Below are 17,572 nucleotides of genomic sequence, written 5' to 3'. Positions count from 1 at the left end.
TGCAGACACATTAAATGGTGGCAATACTCCAGCAGTTAAAAAGCACAAATGCTGCTTTTGGTACCAGAGTGTACTGGCACAGTTAAAGCCGAAAAGGTACTTGTGAGTCATGCAGCGACTCTGTTCTCATAGCGTCTGCATTGATTTCTTTGTAATGCCACATTTTGGTCATAATATTCTGTAGAAAAAAACCAAGAATAGCATGAGAGTAAAGAAACAAACCTCTGGTATATGTAGATGCAGAAATCCCATTTGCTCCAACGCCTTCTGGGTGCCTTAAAATCCCCATTTGGCAATCATTCAAGGACGGAGGAAAGAAAAAGATGTTTTCCTCAGTGTGCTCTTGCTCCTTTCTGGGATCTTTTTCTCTCGAAGCAGAGAAATGAAACCTTGGAAGGCATCCAGAAGCCACACTGACTTCTCCTAGTGGAAAGGTCAGGTCACATGGCCTTAGACTGACGCTCCGGAATACGACAGAAACGCAGAATTTGAATTCTGGCTGCTGTACGATGCAGTTATTATGATTTACTTGGCTGGCACCTTTCTCCAAGACATCTTACGTTGTTCAATTTGTATACTAAGCTTCTTATAGTATTTATCCATTTATACAGCAGCGTAGTTTTTACTGCATCAGAAAAGGGTAAGTGTCTCGGTCAAGGGTACTACAGGAGGAGGTGGGGTTCAATCCCAGGGCCACGCAACTGCAAACCATCAGGCGTAAACAGTACACTGTCTCCTTCCACTTAGTTATGCTACTAACAGAATTAGCAGTAACCCATTTCAATTAATTTTTCCATACCCACCTAATAGAAACTACAGAAACAAAACATGAAAAATGTAAAACGGTAGAATTCGGAAACATATATCGTTCATTTCTTCTTTCATTTTCACCGACCGTTTATCCTGGTCGTGGAGGTCTGAAGCCTATCCTAGAATGACTGGGCACGCCCCGGATGAGATGAATGGTCATCACAGGGAAACATAAATCAGTTACTTTATTTTTACTACAATCACATGTAGTGAAAATAAATTCAACTGTCTATTTCACGATGAGTTTTACAGTGTTTAGATGTCTGGATTCAGATAATTGGTATTCAGCGAGGAATATGGATGTGTGAAATAATTTATTACAATCGAGCAATGAGCATGTAAATGGACGACCAAAACAATTCAATCTTGCCCTGACAGCGCTATCCTGGGCTCTTTGTAGACCAAACAGGAGAAGCAGGAGGCTCGGCTCTCCAGCGCACTCTTTGCTGACTCATGTAGAGGAAGGCCCTGAATTTTTCATCAGCCCAGACTTAGATGCAAAGCTGTGCCGTTAGCACCCTTGCGTCTCAAAACCAATGTAAAAGGCACAATTTTATGACCCTGCAATTCAGTTTGCTCTTGCTTTCATGGACCGTTGGCTTTCAGGCACCACTTGCTGACCCACATGTACCGAAGACGTGAAATACCATCTCACTTTTGAAATAACACTTGTATCCAGACTCCTTTGAAACCCGTACGACAGCATGTCGTATTTTTGGCATCAAGAAGCCACGGGGGAATATTCCTAGAGTAATAAGTAGGAAAAATATAAATAAACAATCAAAAGATGGAAATATGCTAATTCAGCCAAATTTACTGAAACGTAACCTGTAAAGCAAGCATTTAGAGATAAGACACATTTTTTTGTTTTGTTTCTAAATCACTATAATGTTTTTGCAAAGTGCTCATTAATCTAGTGCTAAAATACACAAAAGCTGATATAACTTTAAAACATATTTCATGTGTTCAAGGACAAGAGGAAAATCATGTTCTGTTCCAAAAAAATGACTTTGAAGAATTTTCAGTCATACTGCGTATTTACTGAGCATGCATGTTGACTATTTCAGTCATACTCATATACATTCCACTTTTTGAGATATAAACCTGAAATACTTCTCTCTAAAACTATACAGTCCTAAAAGACTCATCTCACAGTTCATAATCAAATTGCACATTACGAAGTAAATTAATACATAAGCTGGCTTGTAATACTTTAATGGACTGCAAACAAATTAGTGTAATAGCACAAGTGCATAGATTGTTATCTCTGTTAATCGCTGCTCTGGCTGATGTCAAATTGTGTCTCTGTTGTTATAATGACAAGATTCCAATTTGGTTTGGTCTGCTTACATTTATATTGAATTTGCACTGCAGCTCTGGATTCCAGTAGGTATGACAAAGAGAATATGCAAGTCCAAAACAATGGCATATTGTGACTGTTATGTTTACTATATATTTGATCATTTAGTAGACACAGTGTACATGCAACTCAAGGTACTCACCAGCATTTAGAAGTTTGGAATCACCCAGAAATGTTCATGTTCTTGATGGAAATTGATACTTTTATTCACCAAGGTGGCATTAAATTGATAAGAAATGATAGTCAATACACTGACAATGTCTTAACATTATTTTTATTTCTGTTCTCTGCATCAAACTTTACATTCATCAAAGAATCTTCCAGTCCTGCCAGCCAGTCCACCAAAGACAGTACTCCAACTTCCTGTTTCTTCACCAAACAGGTTTTGCATAGTTTAAAAGTACACTTTGGATCGCTGTCCTGCTGCATGACGATTTGGACCGGTCAAGTGCCGACCACAGGGGTGCATGATGCAGTAAAATAGAGTGGTAATCTTTCTGATTTATTATTCCTTGCACTCTGTATGAATCTCCCACCTTCCCAGCACCAAAGCAGCCCCATATCATTACACTTCCTCCACCATGCTTGACAGAATGCATAAAGGAGTCCTCCAGCATCTTTTCACTTGCTCTGCATCTCACATATGTTCTCATTCTTGATCCAAACACCTCAGACTTAAACTCATCCATTCATGATACTCTTTTTTTCAGTCAGCTATTCTCCAGCGTCTGTGTTCCTTTGCCCATTTTTACCTTTTCTATTATTTGGCAGTTTCATATATGGCTTTTTCTTTGAAACTCTGCCTCTAAGACCAACATCCTGGAGTCATGTTTTCACTGTTGCAGAAGACAGCAGTATTTTCTGTGTACTATTTAAGGAAGCATCCAGCTGAGGACCTGTAAGGCATCTGTTTCGTACACTGCAAACTCTGGTGTAATTATCCATTTGGGCCTTCCATTTCTTTTTCTATTTTTCTCCTAATGGCAAAATTAAGAATGATGCCTTGGCTATATTTTTAAATCCATTTCCATTTAACTTCTAGAATCCATTCTTTTGAAAACATGAAATTTTCTGGGTGATTCCAAACATTTGAATGGTAATGTACATCACAACAATGCTTCCTGAAGTTGGTATAAAAGAAGTCACAAGACCCCAGTGAAGCTGCAGAATCTCACAGAGACCACACACCCTTTCTAGTCCTTTTCTTTGACTTCAGTCATGATCCTGACCCCAATAATGACCTTGTCTACAACCTCGACCACACCCTTTGCTTTACCTTTACATTGTCCTCAATTGCAGCTTTGGGTTTGTCATCAACCAAGGCATTGCGTCTGACCCTGGCTTCCTCTTTTATCACTGTCATGTCCTCGGATTCAACCCCCAGCACCATCTCATACATCATTCCTTTTCAAAGACACTCCTCGGCCCCATCCACCACCGTCTCGTCCCAATTTTCTTTAGCTCTTGGAGCACATTCTCTCCTTATGTCACCTGAATAAACTCTTGGATTCAATCTCATCTCCGCCTCATTGTGACTCGTGACACCATCCCATCACACTGGAGTCAAAACTGAAAAACTGCAGACTTTTGTAGACTTTGGACCCCTTGTACTACAGATGTTACATATCTTACATTCTATAAACAGATAATATATTCCTACAATTATTATATTTATTTTAGCTAGTTCTATTTAGACACAATACTTTGTAACTGCTGGCAGCTTTTTACCACAAGTGATCAAAAAGATATCTGCAAAAAAATTATTTCAGACAGCACTAAAGACTTTAAAGCTTGCAGAACAATGAGTAATAATACCTGATGCGATTATTTTTATATTCTCCAACAAAACTCAGGACTGTGCATCTGTCCAGCACTGTCTACTTGTAGTAAAGTAGCATATGACAGTGTGTATAAGAATTTCTTGTTCAAAGGCAAAGAGTTCGGCTCAAGGATACTAGAGCGCGATAATCCTTTTCCACATGTGAAGTGCAGAAATATCTGCAGTCTTATCACAGATACAAGATTCTTTGCACACATTGATTCTGTTTACATCTTTAGAATGTTTTCCCAGTAGAAAAACGTTTAGCCCGTCCGGGGGTTGGACAGAAAGAAGCTCAGCCAACCCTTTGCACATGAATAGAAGAGCATTGATGGCTAACAGCTGCAGCCTCCTGTACAATGAAACAGAACGTTACAATCTCAGACGCAAAAGAACCAATGGCGCATGCAGTAAGCTGGACCTTCCACTGGAATTGGCAAGACTTTAGATCTCTTCTCATCTTTCTGTTTGCTGTTCTGCTGGGTCTGTAGAAGTGGCACATCGGCATCCCATTCCTGAAAACGAGATCAAGTAGGCTTTCTGCTTTTCATGAAAGCCCTGCATGAAAGGCCTACATGAAAGACTAGTCTAGCGTATGTTGTTCTGAAACCAAAAAGCACAAAAAAACCTGAACCACTGATTGTCAGGCATGCCAATCCTGGTAAAGTGAACTTCAGTGAGGAGACTGCTATTTTAATCTTACGTAAGTGCAGGTGCTGGGTATTCCATTAGTTAAGTTAGCCATGAAACCATTGCTAATTACGTTGCGAAATGATGAGATGAATAACTACTTGAAACTGCTGCCAGCTTTTGGCCCATAACTGAACATCGACGAAGAAAGCAAAAATTGCCAACAGCATTAGAGAATTTAGAGCTTTAAGAAAACTGACTAATGATTATGATTGTGATGCTGAAAGGTGTTTCTTTTCAACATAGGCTTCATTTATTAAACACATCCCAAGGCTTTAACTATTTTAGGATCCTTCAAGGCAAATGTGCATACTGTCTTCATTTAATAAGCAAATATGTTGTGCACTTCCAGACATACATAGAGCTTTAGCCATCTGTAGTATTGAGTGGCACAGATTACTTTTCTGTCTTGGAAAGACAGGTATACTTTATAAACGCACACACACAATTTCAACACGATATACACACATTCAAATCTATGGGATACAAGACTTACAAGAGCACGCTGCACTCTAGATTTGCATGGGACGAAGAAGGATGCATGGACAGCATTCATTACAGAAATTTACTGGAACACCAGCGCACAGCAAGAGGTATGGGCACGGTCACAGGGAAACAAAGCTCTCGTTTTGAGGTCCCCTTTTCCTCAAGGACCCGCATCTCAAGCCAGCCTGCTTAGTGCCCCAGGCTTTTTTTTCATTCACTGCTCAACACACTCAGCCCCTTGTATTCCCCGTGAGTTCCCACAGTGCTTGAACACAATTCCATTTTACCCACAATTTAACTATTTGCAATGAATCCATTTTTCCGCTCAGACTCCCAGTAGCGTTACAATATGTATACACAGTCACCAATTATAGCATATGAAGGATTGTGTGGCATCACGGAAAACTATTATTTCATTAATCTCTTGAGTGGCAGATGCTAATCGTAGTGGTTAGATCTTTGGCTTGTAGACCTAAAGGTTGCAGGTTTCAGTTTTACCACCAGCTGTAGTACCCTTGAGCAAGGTACTTACCCTGAAATTGCTCCAGTAAAATTACCCAGCTGTATAAATGAGTAAATAACTGCAAGTAGTTTAACATTGTAAGTCACTTTGGCAAAAACCATAAGCTAAATTTTGCAATTAATTGACTTAACTATATTAATTACATTAATAATGAATACATAATCACAACTTTGCTTAATATGCATAGATATCTGGGTATTATTGTTCTATGAGACCATGAAAGGGAAATATAAAATAGCAAATTGCAAAGTGAGGGTAATAATTACTAATATTATGGGAACTTTTGGGTGAGGGCGGTACAGTGGGATTATAGGGTACATTACTGCAGCTTTCCTGGCTGCAGAGTTAGAAAAGTTTAGAATAACATTGCTAATAGACCACTATTACAATCTGCATTCATCAACCTACGAAACACAGCCAGAGTGTTGTGTTAAGAGCACAAGGACACAGGCCTGTGTTGCAAGTAGGACTTGTCTCAGGGACAGCTGGTAGTGTAGTGGTTAGACCTGCTGCCTTTGGACACAAAAATTGCGGGTTTCATTCCCAGCTGTAGTACCCTTGAGCAACATACTTACTCAAAATTGCTCACTAACAACTGCCCAGCTGTATAAATGGTTAAATAATTGCAAATCACTTTGAAGAAAAGCATCGGCTAAATGAATAAATATAATGTAAATGTCCCAGGATCTCCCAGTGAACTAGATGTTAGATAACCTTTTTTTTTGCTTTTGCATTACTTACAGGTTCTGATGCAATATGGATACCCGTTATTCACCTACCCAGGCTGAGTGCGCTTTCTTCTCTGCTGATAAGGCATTAATGTTCATTCCAAAAAACCCAGCTGTGCACCTTAAAGTCCACATAAAAAGCAAGCGCAGGCAACTGAATAAATGGTAGCCTCAGTATACCACAGACTGCTAACTTACAGTATTCTGCTCCCTGCGGTAATATCCTATATTTTTTAAAAAAGGTGACTGGCGTGCTGCCAGAAATATGAGAGGTTCCAAAAGCATACTTCAAAGGCAGCCACATGACAGGAGCGCCAGAGGAAGCGGGCGAGAGGAAGCGGGCGAGGACTTGGTCCGTGCGCTCGGTCCCAGCCTTAGTGGGGATGTGTGACCCAGTTGTACCCTACAGAGGAGCGCCGCAGCTTTCCCGCTGCTCAACTTACACCACCTTAGCTCATACGTTCCAGTTTTTTGAAAGCAGGTCTCTATAGGAAATATGTATATACTTATTATATAGTAAGTAAATATTGGAAATACGTCTATACTTAGTATATACAGTGTTGCTTGAAAGTGTGTGAACCGCTTGCATCCCATAGTTTTGCCGTAAGACCACTGTTTAATGAGAACCAGTTTCATTCTCATTTGACATAGTGAGTGTGTAATGACCAATTTCTTAGTTTACAGGAAATTGTGTGTAGTAGCGAAATGGGTGTAGTGCAGGTGCAAAATTAAGCAGCTCCCGAGTTGCATTGGATAAATCGCGTAGGTAAGTAGAATCAGGTGTGTAAATTATAGTCATGAGTTCATTTTAATAAGATTTAGATTTTTTTTTAAGTTTTTTTAAATATTTCATATAAGAATAATGGTGATCCTTATAGCATTCACTTACTTTCTAGCAGCACTGTATTGTCAACGTTTCAGTGTGGTATTTGTTGTTTTTTAGTCTTTCTGTACTTCTGCACTTATTACAAGCAATGTTTTTTGTTTTGTTCAGATCCAGTTCTGCGGGTTTATACATGGGTGGAGACAGCCCCTTTTTCAAAGAGAAGTAAATGCTCAAATTGGACTGAAATGCGGAAACTTGGAAGGCAGCGGCCCAAGTTTTGGCTTCTTTCCTATCCACCTTGCAGGAGACGGTGCGGCGATACTGGGGCAGCTCAGCGATTCGCTCAGAAAGGCCGTGGGCCTCCCTTCAAAGGCACGGCAGCGGGGAAGCGCTGTGAAGATTAAATCCCCCACACTACAGCGAAACACTGCTGTTTGTCTGAGCTCCGCTTCTAGCAAAAGTGCCGAGCTCGCTGTAACTCGCTCGGTCACACTTCCTGCCCTCGCAGCGACCTACGACGAATGCGTGAGTGATCCGAGTCCAAAATTATATCCAAAATGACGTGCATTTTTACCGGAGTAACACAGGTTGTGCTCAAGGGTCCTGCAGGAGAGCCTCTGCTCAATATTCAGCCTTCATCCGAACGCTGCCTCATCTTCCTCCTACATGGGCACATGAGCATAAAACCTAAATTGTTTCAATTTTATGAACACACTTGTACCACCTGCATTTCCATTTGCATTTCTACTTGCAATAACATTAATTCAGTGCTTCTTAATGACTAGTAGATTAACATGATGAATGAGTTCATTTGTGCAATTAATCAAATTGAATTGAAATTATGCATCCAGAGTAGCGTTATAAAACCTGAAACATTATTTTATACTGTGTGGACTTTACTGCAGTAGTTACTTCAACTACCATGTGTGGTACAAGTTCAGCTAAATATATTACTATAACCATTTTTGTTAATTTTTCTGTTTACGAAGTAATGCAAGGTGCTCATTATAATTAGCACTAATTTAGCAGTTTATAAGTAACACATTCATTATAAAGTGCCTATTCTTTATTTATTTTTGTACTTATTCCACTCAGTATCATTTACTTTTCTACTTATTTTGATCTTTGGTTATGTATGTATATACATATATCCTGCGAGTGTGTATTTACTGCATGTATGTTGTATATTGTATGGTACTGTAACCAAAGTGAATTTCCTTCCAGGATTAATAAAGTGCCCTTCATTCATTCATTCATTCATTCCTATAGGTTTTCCATGTCTGAGATTCTCGGCTGTGAGCCATTGTTCCCGATCAAGCCCTGCGCTGGATTTGCATGGTGATGAATCTTAATGCACCAGTTGGACCCACATCTCAAACATTTTTACATCTCTGCTCAGCAGGTGCTTCCAGATATTCCTGCCGTGTTGCGAAGGCTGTCAATGCCCCATTATCTCATTCGTGTTTGATTTCACACATGACGCCTGACCGAAATGTAGGAAGATCTCACGAGAGACATTGTTAACATTACAGGTCAATTTCCACTTAATTGTCAAATATAAACAGTCCGCGCTTGTTCATGCTGTTGAGTCAACAGCTTATTGACCAGTTATGATTATTCTAATGGTGTCTGTTGGATAATTTTGCATTTCTATCTATTAGGGTCCTGTTTGTTTCAGCTACCACTGATTTGGGGACCAGAACTGAGAATGTGTAATGCATAAAAATCCAGTTTACCCTAATATTTCCAAAGTACTGTTGCATACCAATCACAAAACAATGTTTTTGGTTTTTTGGAGCTGGTATTTGCTCAAGGGCACAACCCTGCAGTAGAATTTTAATCTGCGGTGATCACTGCAGCTTCCTGTGAACATCATAAAGGGAAGCATGTCATCTGCTTGTTTCGAGCTTCTCCCACATGGTGTCACAAGGCTGGTTTCATGTGTTTTCATTGTTTATTCTGACAGCTCTGTTTTCCTGTGCCCTGACAATCATTTCCAATTAACCAGACAGAGAATATTATCAATAGCATAACAAGCTGCTGAGGAAGTTCCACACAGTAAGCTCCTTATGAAACCTAATGACTTTGTGAGCCTCAGATTTATTGTTTGGGTTTGTTTATTTACGTTTCTGTTTTTTGTAAGCAGCTTTATGTACAAGGATGGAACATTTTTGATTATTGCCATAGAATTTGTCATTCAACCAGAAGGTTTTGTAAGAACTCGTAAAAACTGTGTACTCTTTCATCGTCTGGCTTAATATCACCAAGTTGTTAAAACGGTTTTTTTGTCCTTGTTTGTCTATAACCACCAAATATGAAGGCCATACCTGCAACTGAATATTCTTTGTTCTAAAGTTGGAAAAGCTATAATCGGTGCTAATTTATTGCTTCCTGTCTATCATCAATGATTAATTCCACATGGTTTTTCTCAGCTCTGGAGGCATTTCTTTTCTGTTGTTCAGGGCAACCATTGTTTTATTAGGTAAGAATATAATTTTATTTGTTTCATCATCCTCATTAATGTTGTTATTATTATTGTTGTTGGGGATTTCTGAAATGTTTTTATTTTATTTTATTATTTTGACCCATTATTCTTTTTTCAACCGTTCAGTTTTTCGAATTACAAAGTAACACAAAAACTCTTAAAATTATGGCCTTTTCCTGCACTTTTTTTTTTGCTGTTTTTTAATTTTGTGCTAGCTTTACCGTAAATAAGTGTAACACGGATAAATAGTAGTAGTGTTGCACTGTTACACTCTCCAGTTTAGGGCAGAAGCTGCCGACGTTCACATAGAAAACTACTTACTGGTTGCCAAGGTGCCAACTCAGCTGAAGCACATTGCAGGAGCTAATGCTCCCTACAAAATTACTGATAAGGTGTCAATCACAGCCCCAAAGCACTTAACCTAAAGGCTCTGATGACCTTATGTCGAAGCTTTAATTGAACTACTCTGGTAGGACCTGCTTCCTGTTTAAAGGCAAGTCTTGTACATAACTACCATAAATGGCGCACACCTTGAGATTTTACAACCACTGTTGGAATCCTCAAGGGTGAAAATGATCAAACAAATTGCTGTAAGATGTCGGAAGATAATGTTGCCTTCCAAGTTCGGCAAGTGCCTATGTGTGTATACACACACAGACGCCGTCTGAAAGAAGCTGGAAGGAATCACAACCCCGATGGCATTCCACAACAGAATTAAGGTAAAGATTTGAGAAGCCTTTACTGTGTAACTTAGAGGTGTGCAAGGATGAAAGCATCTGAGGATTAGAACAACGGGACGCTTCTCCGTTGACATGCAAGTCAAGCACAGTGCGACATCTCCACCCACAAGTGTGGCTGCCACGGTGACAATAAATTCTTAGCTTGTCTTCATAGTCGTAAGAGCCGTTCACGCTCCCTGCACCTCAGAGCACACCTAACGCATTGTCTTCGGGGGGGTTTGCAGAGGAACCACCTGTTTGCACAGCCTCTCTCCATCAGTCATCCTAAGGAGCCTAGCAACGGGCCCCCTGGGGTCAGTGCTCACTGATGGGTAACACTCTTGATGATGACAATAATTAAAATTTGTCTGTACACGATATCATAATGTGCACTTCTCATTTAATATTGCCTTCAGTTTTTGTTTGAGCATCCCTGGAATTTTAAATGCAGCCTTTGTGTCGAGAGAACATTAAAAATGTATACATTCCCTTTATTGGTTTGCCCTGGTTGGTGGCAATATAACAAAGAACTGGAGTGGCTGAAGCATGTGAAGTGCAGTCTGCATGTAACTGCCGTCTTCCCCGAGAGCTGATAATTAAAGATTCTGCTGCAGCAGGTAGTCCTGACTCTGCTTAACCTCCGCCGGGGAACGGCGGCCCCCGCTGACCCTCAGCGGAATGAAAAGCACTGTCTCGGGAGATTTCAGCCCTAATTGCCACTGGGAATCGCCGCTCTTCTCTGCCATGAGTGCTCTCTGGGTTTGGCAAGCTTGTCTCCTCAGATTTTTAATTTCTTTCAGACAAGAGTAGTGAAATGCATCTCATTGTAATAGGAAAAAAAGTGAATAAAAAACCATTAGAAGCTGCTGACAGTTGCCAGACTATTATAAACAGTGCACTGTCATCTTCAGTTTTTCTGTTATTGCACAAAACAAATAGCTGTTTGGAAGAGCAAACCTCAGCTATTCAGTATTGCCTTATGGGTAAAACAGCCACTTTAACTGGGAGGTTGTTTATCCCTGGAAAAATATGGGTTGATACTGGGGTAACAACACTGTAAACTGCAAGCACCACCACTTACTTTAGCTATGAAGTGATGCCAGTTTCACACATCTTAGTTTATGCCTCATGGTGATCAGCAAAGCTTTTGGCTGCTTTCAGAGGACGACATTGATCTGTTCCACGGCTTCCGTCACAGTGGACCACCAAATCCCTCACACAATAGGGTCCCGAATAATGGAAATCCACTACAATGGTTCGTGACAATGTATACTGTTTTCCTATGAGTGCCTTATAATTCAGTACAACGGCATTAATACGCGTCACGTGGTCATTCTCAGTCATCAGCGACCCTGACAAACATTAATGGTGTAGTCCACTGCTCATCATCATCATCTCCTTCAGCTCCACCTGGGGCATAGGCCGCCAACGAGAGCTCTCCAGGCATCCCGGTCCTGAGCCAGTCTCTCGAGTTGTCTCCTGGTGTATCCTATCTCCTTCATATCTGCCTCTATGTCGGGGCGCAAGCTGTTTTTTGGTTGACCTCGATTTCTCTTCCCTTGTAGGTTCCAGGTGAAGGCTTGCCATATGATGCTGAAAGTAGGTATTTGAAGGGTGTGGCTGATCTATTTCCAGGATCTTTGGAGTATTTTGTCCTCCACTGGTTGCTGTTTTGTTTGCTGCCAAAGTTCTTTGTTGCTAATGGTTTCGGGCCAGCAAATCCAGAGAATCCTTCTGAGGCAAGTGTTGATGAATGTCTGGATTCTCTTTATGGTTGTGGCAGTGGTTCTCTGGGTCTCTTCTCCATAAAGTAGGACAGGCTTCACGATCGTGTTGAAGATCCTGATCTTGCTGTTGATGTTCAAGTCAGCTAATCTCCATACGTTTTTCAGTTGGAGGAAAGCTTCCCTCGCCTTGCCGATACGTACTCTTTTGTCAGCGCCCGCTACACCTTTCATGTCTACAATGCTGAGATATGTGAAGTTCTCCACCTCTTCTAGCTCTTCGCCTTCTAGTGTGATGGGGTTTCTGTTGACAGCAGCATTGATCTTAAGGCTCTTGCTCTTCCCCTTGTGGATGTTGAGGCTCAGACATGCTGAGTTTTCTGTAACCATGCTGGTCTTCTCCTGGATGCATTTCTGCTAAAAATAATGTTTCCTCACACCACAACTCTAATCCCTGGTTATCGGTTTGGGGCAGCTAGTCAGCATAACAGCAACAAAGTAAATGTGGAATAAAAACTCAGGGGAACCTTTAAGAAAATTAAAGAATAAAATTAATTCATTTAACGATGTACGGAAACTTAATTACGCTTAGTATAAAGTGACATGGGAGAGCAACACCCTCTCACATCGACAGTCTAATCTCAGCCATTCACATCTATTGGTGAATGTCAGTCTCATATTACAACAGAAGGGTCATGACTATAGAAGAGTTCTTTTATTATTTTATTATTGTAATTGTATTATTATTATTATTATTGTTGTTGTTGTTGTTGTTACTTTTTTTTAAGCAACTTACAATGTTAAGCTTCTTACAGTGATTTACACAGGAAGGTAATTTTACTGGACCAATTCAGGATAAGAACCTTGATCAATGGTATTGCATAAGTGTGAAACTGCGGGTTCTTTCGGAGAACAGGGCTGAGGATGCATGAACTTTTGCTTTTGTTGGTGGTGTTTACAGAAACGGTGCCTGGTGAGTGAAGCCAGTGAAGGACTTTAACACAGGGAACAGCTGGATTCTCTCTGGCAGGCTCGTACACACTCCCATTGCCCGGGAAGATTTAAAGAAAGGGTTATGAGGACAACGGGGGGTGCGGTGGCGCAGTGGGTTGGACCGGGTTCTGCTCTCTGGTGGGTCTGGGGTTCGAGTCCCGCTTGGAGTACCTTGCGGCGGACTGGCATCCCGTCCTGGGTGTGTCCCCTCCCCCTCCGGCCCTACGCCCTGAGTTGCTGGGTTAGGCTCCGGTTTCCCACGACCCCGTATGGGACAAGCGGTTCAGAAAGTGTGTGTGTGTGTGTGGTTAGGAGGACAATCTCCATCCTCCCTCCTCTCTTTGTGTGGCCAAGCACATGAGTCACAGTCATATAAACAGATTTAAAAACATGAATACCATTACACTAATGTAAATAAAGTCTTAAGGTCATTATCAAATGATGATCAACTAGTGTCAAACACACACACACATTTTCGGAACCGCTCGTCCCATACAGGGTCACGGGGAACCGGAGCCTAACCCGGCAACACAGGGCATAAGGCCAGAGGGGGAGGGGACACACCCAGGACGGGACGCCAGTCCGTCACAGGGCACCTCAAGCGGGACTCAAACCCCAGACCCACTGAAGAGAAGGACCCGGTCCAACCCACTGTGCTACCGAGCCCCCCAGTGTCAAGCATTTATTAGTAACAATGGGAAGCATCTCAGACAGCATAGCGTCCATGTGCTTTGCACAGTGACATAGGCAGAGATCTTGGGAAATATGCTGGATATTTGTTTACATCAGCAATATCGGTGAGACAAGTTATGCAAAGGTCTCTGTACAGTTTACCACGTTTCATACCCTATGTTTGTGAGATCAGCTTCAGGCACCACGACCTTGCATTGGACAAGTCGGTTCATTCATGGTCAATAATGAATTCAGCATCATGAATGAATGAATTAATTAATTAATGAAAATACAACATGAAAACACAAACCAGACCTAATATTTTTCTACAAATATAAAATATGTTGGTGTTGTCAGTGTCATTCATAAAATATGCTTTATCTTGTCTTTTTAATTCTTTAGGTGACACATTTTTTGTTATTAAACCAATTCTATTTTTCCCCGTAAGAAATACCGGTAGTTCATTCCCCTCATAATATCATTTTAAACAAAGCACGTATATTTAACAAGAAAAAAAAGTGCAAAGACTCAGACTTATTTTATCCTTTTGATAAAATATGAAAGCATGATTTTTAAAATAAGTTTTAATTTTAAATGGTACTTGGTTTCAAGACAAATTAAGTCAGTAAGACACAAATTCAGGCCCTACAGTTCCAGGAGCTGTTTTTGCTCCTTAAGGTAGAAGCACTGATGGTGGAGCCACTGAAGGATCAATTCTGAATAGCCTTAAAGCTTTCAAGATTGCAGAAAACAATGGCACCCCTGTTTGAATGTATATCCGTCAGGTTTAGAGCTGAAAGGACAGTGTACAAAAATCAATCTGACATGTGAGCTAAACAGGAGTTTGACCAGCTGACATTAGAAAACTCCAAATAACAGAGACAGACATGTAATGTCAAGTAAATGTCATATCGGACTGTTGCTTCTTGAAAGGACAACCTGAAGTAATACTCAATACCTCAGGAGACTGGTAAGAGGTAATCTTTTCGAAGGGCTGATTACATGGACTTTTGCCCGTTGTTTCGCTGAGTTGCGTGCAGCCGGTTCTACCTTTTCTGTTCTAATTTTCAAGTCCAAGACATCAGCTGAGAAGATTAGTGGACAATGGATTGTAATATTACATACAGTACAAAAGAGCAGTTCTCTGCCCTGGTGACACCCTGCTGGTTTTTGTTCCAGCTGAGCTAGTTTTAAATCAGTCGTCACTAAGTTGTTCACCGAACGAAGTACAAAATACATAAAATGCAGTGTTCATAATTTGAAATTAGATAATGCAATAAAAATTAACGCTGTTCTTTTCCCAATTCAGATTTTATTCATCTATGACTCACCCCAAGAATATCTAACCGATGAGGGCAATTGTAAAAAACGAGGTATTAAGCATATTATTAAACATATGTATGTCATGTGGACATAAAGAGGCTTACTTGGCCACATCTGATAGACGGTTAAAAGCAGGAATGAAAAGCTGGGAAAAATAAATGTGTTAACTATGTTCTTTAATGGATGCTTTTATCTGTGGCACCTCACTATATTATATTTATGTATATGGATAATTTGGGTTTCTTTACTTTGCTCATGGTTCAAGAGCAGCTGATGTCTTGGACTTGAACCATCACCCTTGCAGCCCAGTCCCTAAACCACCACATCACCTGTGGGTTACTTCCACACAGAAGAGTATCCTCTTCCTCCCCAACACTGCGGGTGACCACAAAAGCAAGAAAGAAAGCTAGTAGGAACGTGCTAAAAAGAATTTGAAAAAAATAATAATAACCAAAGCAAACCCCCCCCCAGAGTTTTCCTGGAACAAATGATCAAGCTAATGAAAGAAGAACAGATGGAAGAGCTAAATCTCCAACGCATGAGGAAGCCCAGTTACAGCTTTCCAATCGCTTGCACGGACTCTATCGGCTCCCACATGTGCTCCTCAACGCAGACCTTCGCTTTTCTTATTTACTTCCCTGTGTTTTTTTGTGTTTTTTTCTTGCTATTCTGGGAACAGCATCCTAAACTTCGGGTACGCTTTGGAAATTGCTGTGTTTATGCCATCCCTCGTGAAACAGCACAACATACTGGGACTAGCGCATGTGGTCGTAACCCCTACTAGAAATTAATCCACAGAGCTTACAATAGCACTGCTTTCGCTGACTTCTGTTGCGTTAATTACAGAATATAAAAGTCCAGTTGAATGAGTTCATAATGTCTGGCAACCAAAATTGAATTGATAAAAACGACGTACTGAACGCATTGAATTAATGAGAAGAGTCAGAGTTACCCATAATATTGCTGTGTTTTAAGACACTTAAATATTTAATGTGACTGCAATAATTCCTGGCAACTACTATTACTTCCTCCCTTGTTTCCTGAAATATGCTCCTGTCGGCCTGTTCAGACAATCCATTGATTAATACTTATTTTACCAAGGGCTGAGTATTTGCAGAGGTATATTTTATAGAGGGAAAACAATACCTCTCAATTCTTCTATATTTAAACACTGCGTCGCATTCTCCTGTGTTCACCGCTCTTTGCGGAGGTGCAGGAACTGCGAGAAACCAGATTGATTAGACACTAGGAAAGGAAACTTCCTTAGCAAACAGATAATGAAATGATTTCTGTACTGGGAGACAAAGAAAAGGCATTTTGAATAAGATACAATGGAAAATCATTATAGAAACTTTTCACATCTTGGTGTTTTGGATACCTGGGGGTGCGGTGGAGCAGCAGGTTTGGCTGGTGCCTTCTCTGCAGTGGGTTTGCGGTTCAAGTCCTGTTTGGGGTGCCTTGCAGTGGACTGGTGTCCTGTCCTGGGAGTGTCCCCTCCAGCCTTGTGCCCTGTGTCCTGTGTTGCCAGGTTAGACTCCGGTTAACCGCAGCCCTGCTTGGGACAAGCAGTTGTAGACATTGTGTGTGTTTTTCTGTTTGACATCACACCTGGAAATGTTCGCTTGGTCATAATTAATATAAAGTTGTGACATGGGGTTTGAATCCAGCTCGGTCTGTGTGGACTTTGTATGTTCTCCCCATGTTCATTGGGTTTCCTCTCCCGGTCCAAAGATGTATTTCAGGTCAGTTGCCGACTATAAATTGCCTGTAGTGTGTATGTGTGTATGTGTGTGTGAGTGAGAGAGAGAGAGAGAGAAATTGCACTGAGATGCACTAGAGTTGTATCCAGGGTGTATTCTGCCTCATGCCCTGTGCCTCTGTATAGACTCTTAACCACTCCGACCATGAATTGGACAAGTAGAAATTTATGATGGATGGATGGATGGATGGGAATTTGAAATAATTAAAATCATTACAGTACTCGTGAAAACGAAGGTCGTTTTTTTAAAGTCACTGTTCGTGTCAGTGGGCAGTTACACACCAGCAATCATTTGCAAGTTTGCTCTTCGAGATGTCAGGGTTGCATATTTTTAACCAACTGGATCTGCATACATATTGAGGCAATTATTCCTCAGCATATTGCTTGCTATTCAGATTATGCAATCAGCTTTATGTTCGGCAAGATTTTTTTTTATTATAAATATTAAAGTAGACATAGGCTGGAGGTAAAATAATATCAAATGAAAATGCATTTCACCTCTGACCTTTTGAAAGTGCAGCTTCTTACAAAGCTATTATTGCGTGGTCAATGCCTCAATTATGCGGGATATACAGCAAGAGTAGCAGGAAGACTTACAGAAATAGCTCTTTTGTACTTCTTTGGGAATCATTATTCAGTGTGATATTCAAGAATT

Source organism: Scleropages formosus, chromosome 16, assembly GCF_900964775.1.
Source record: "Scleropages formosus chromosome 16, fSclFor1.1, whole genome shotgun sequence".
NCBI lineage: Eukaryota > Metazoa > Chordata > Actinopteri > Osteoglossiformes > Osteoglossidae > Scleropages > Scleropages formosus.
The sequence above is the reverse complement of the archived record's forward strand: the minus strand, read 5'-3'. Positions refer to the sequence as shown.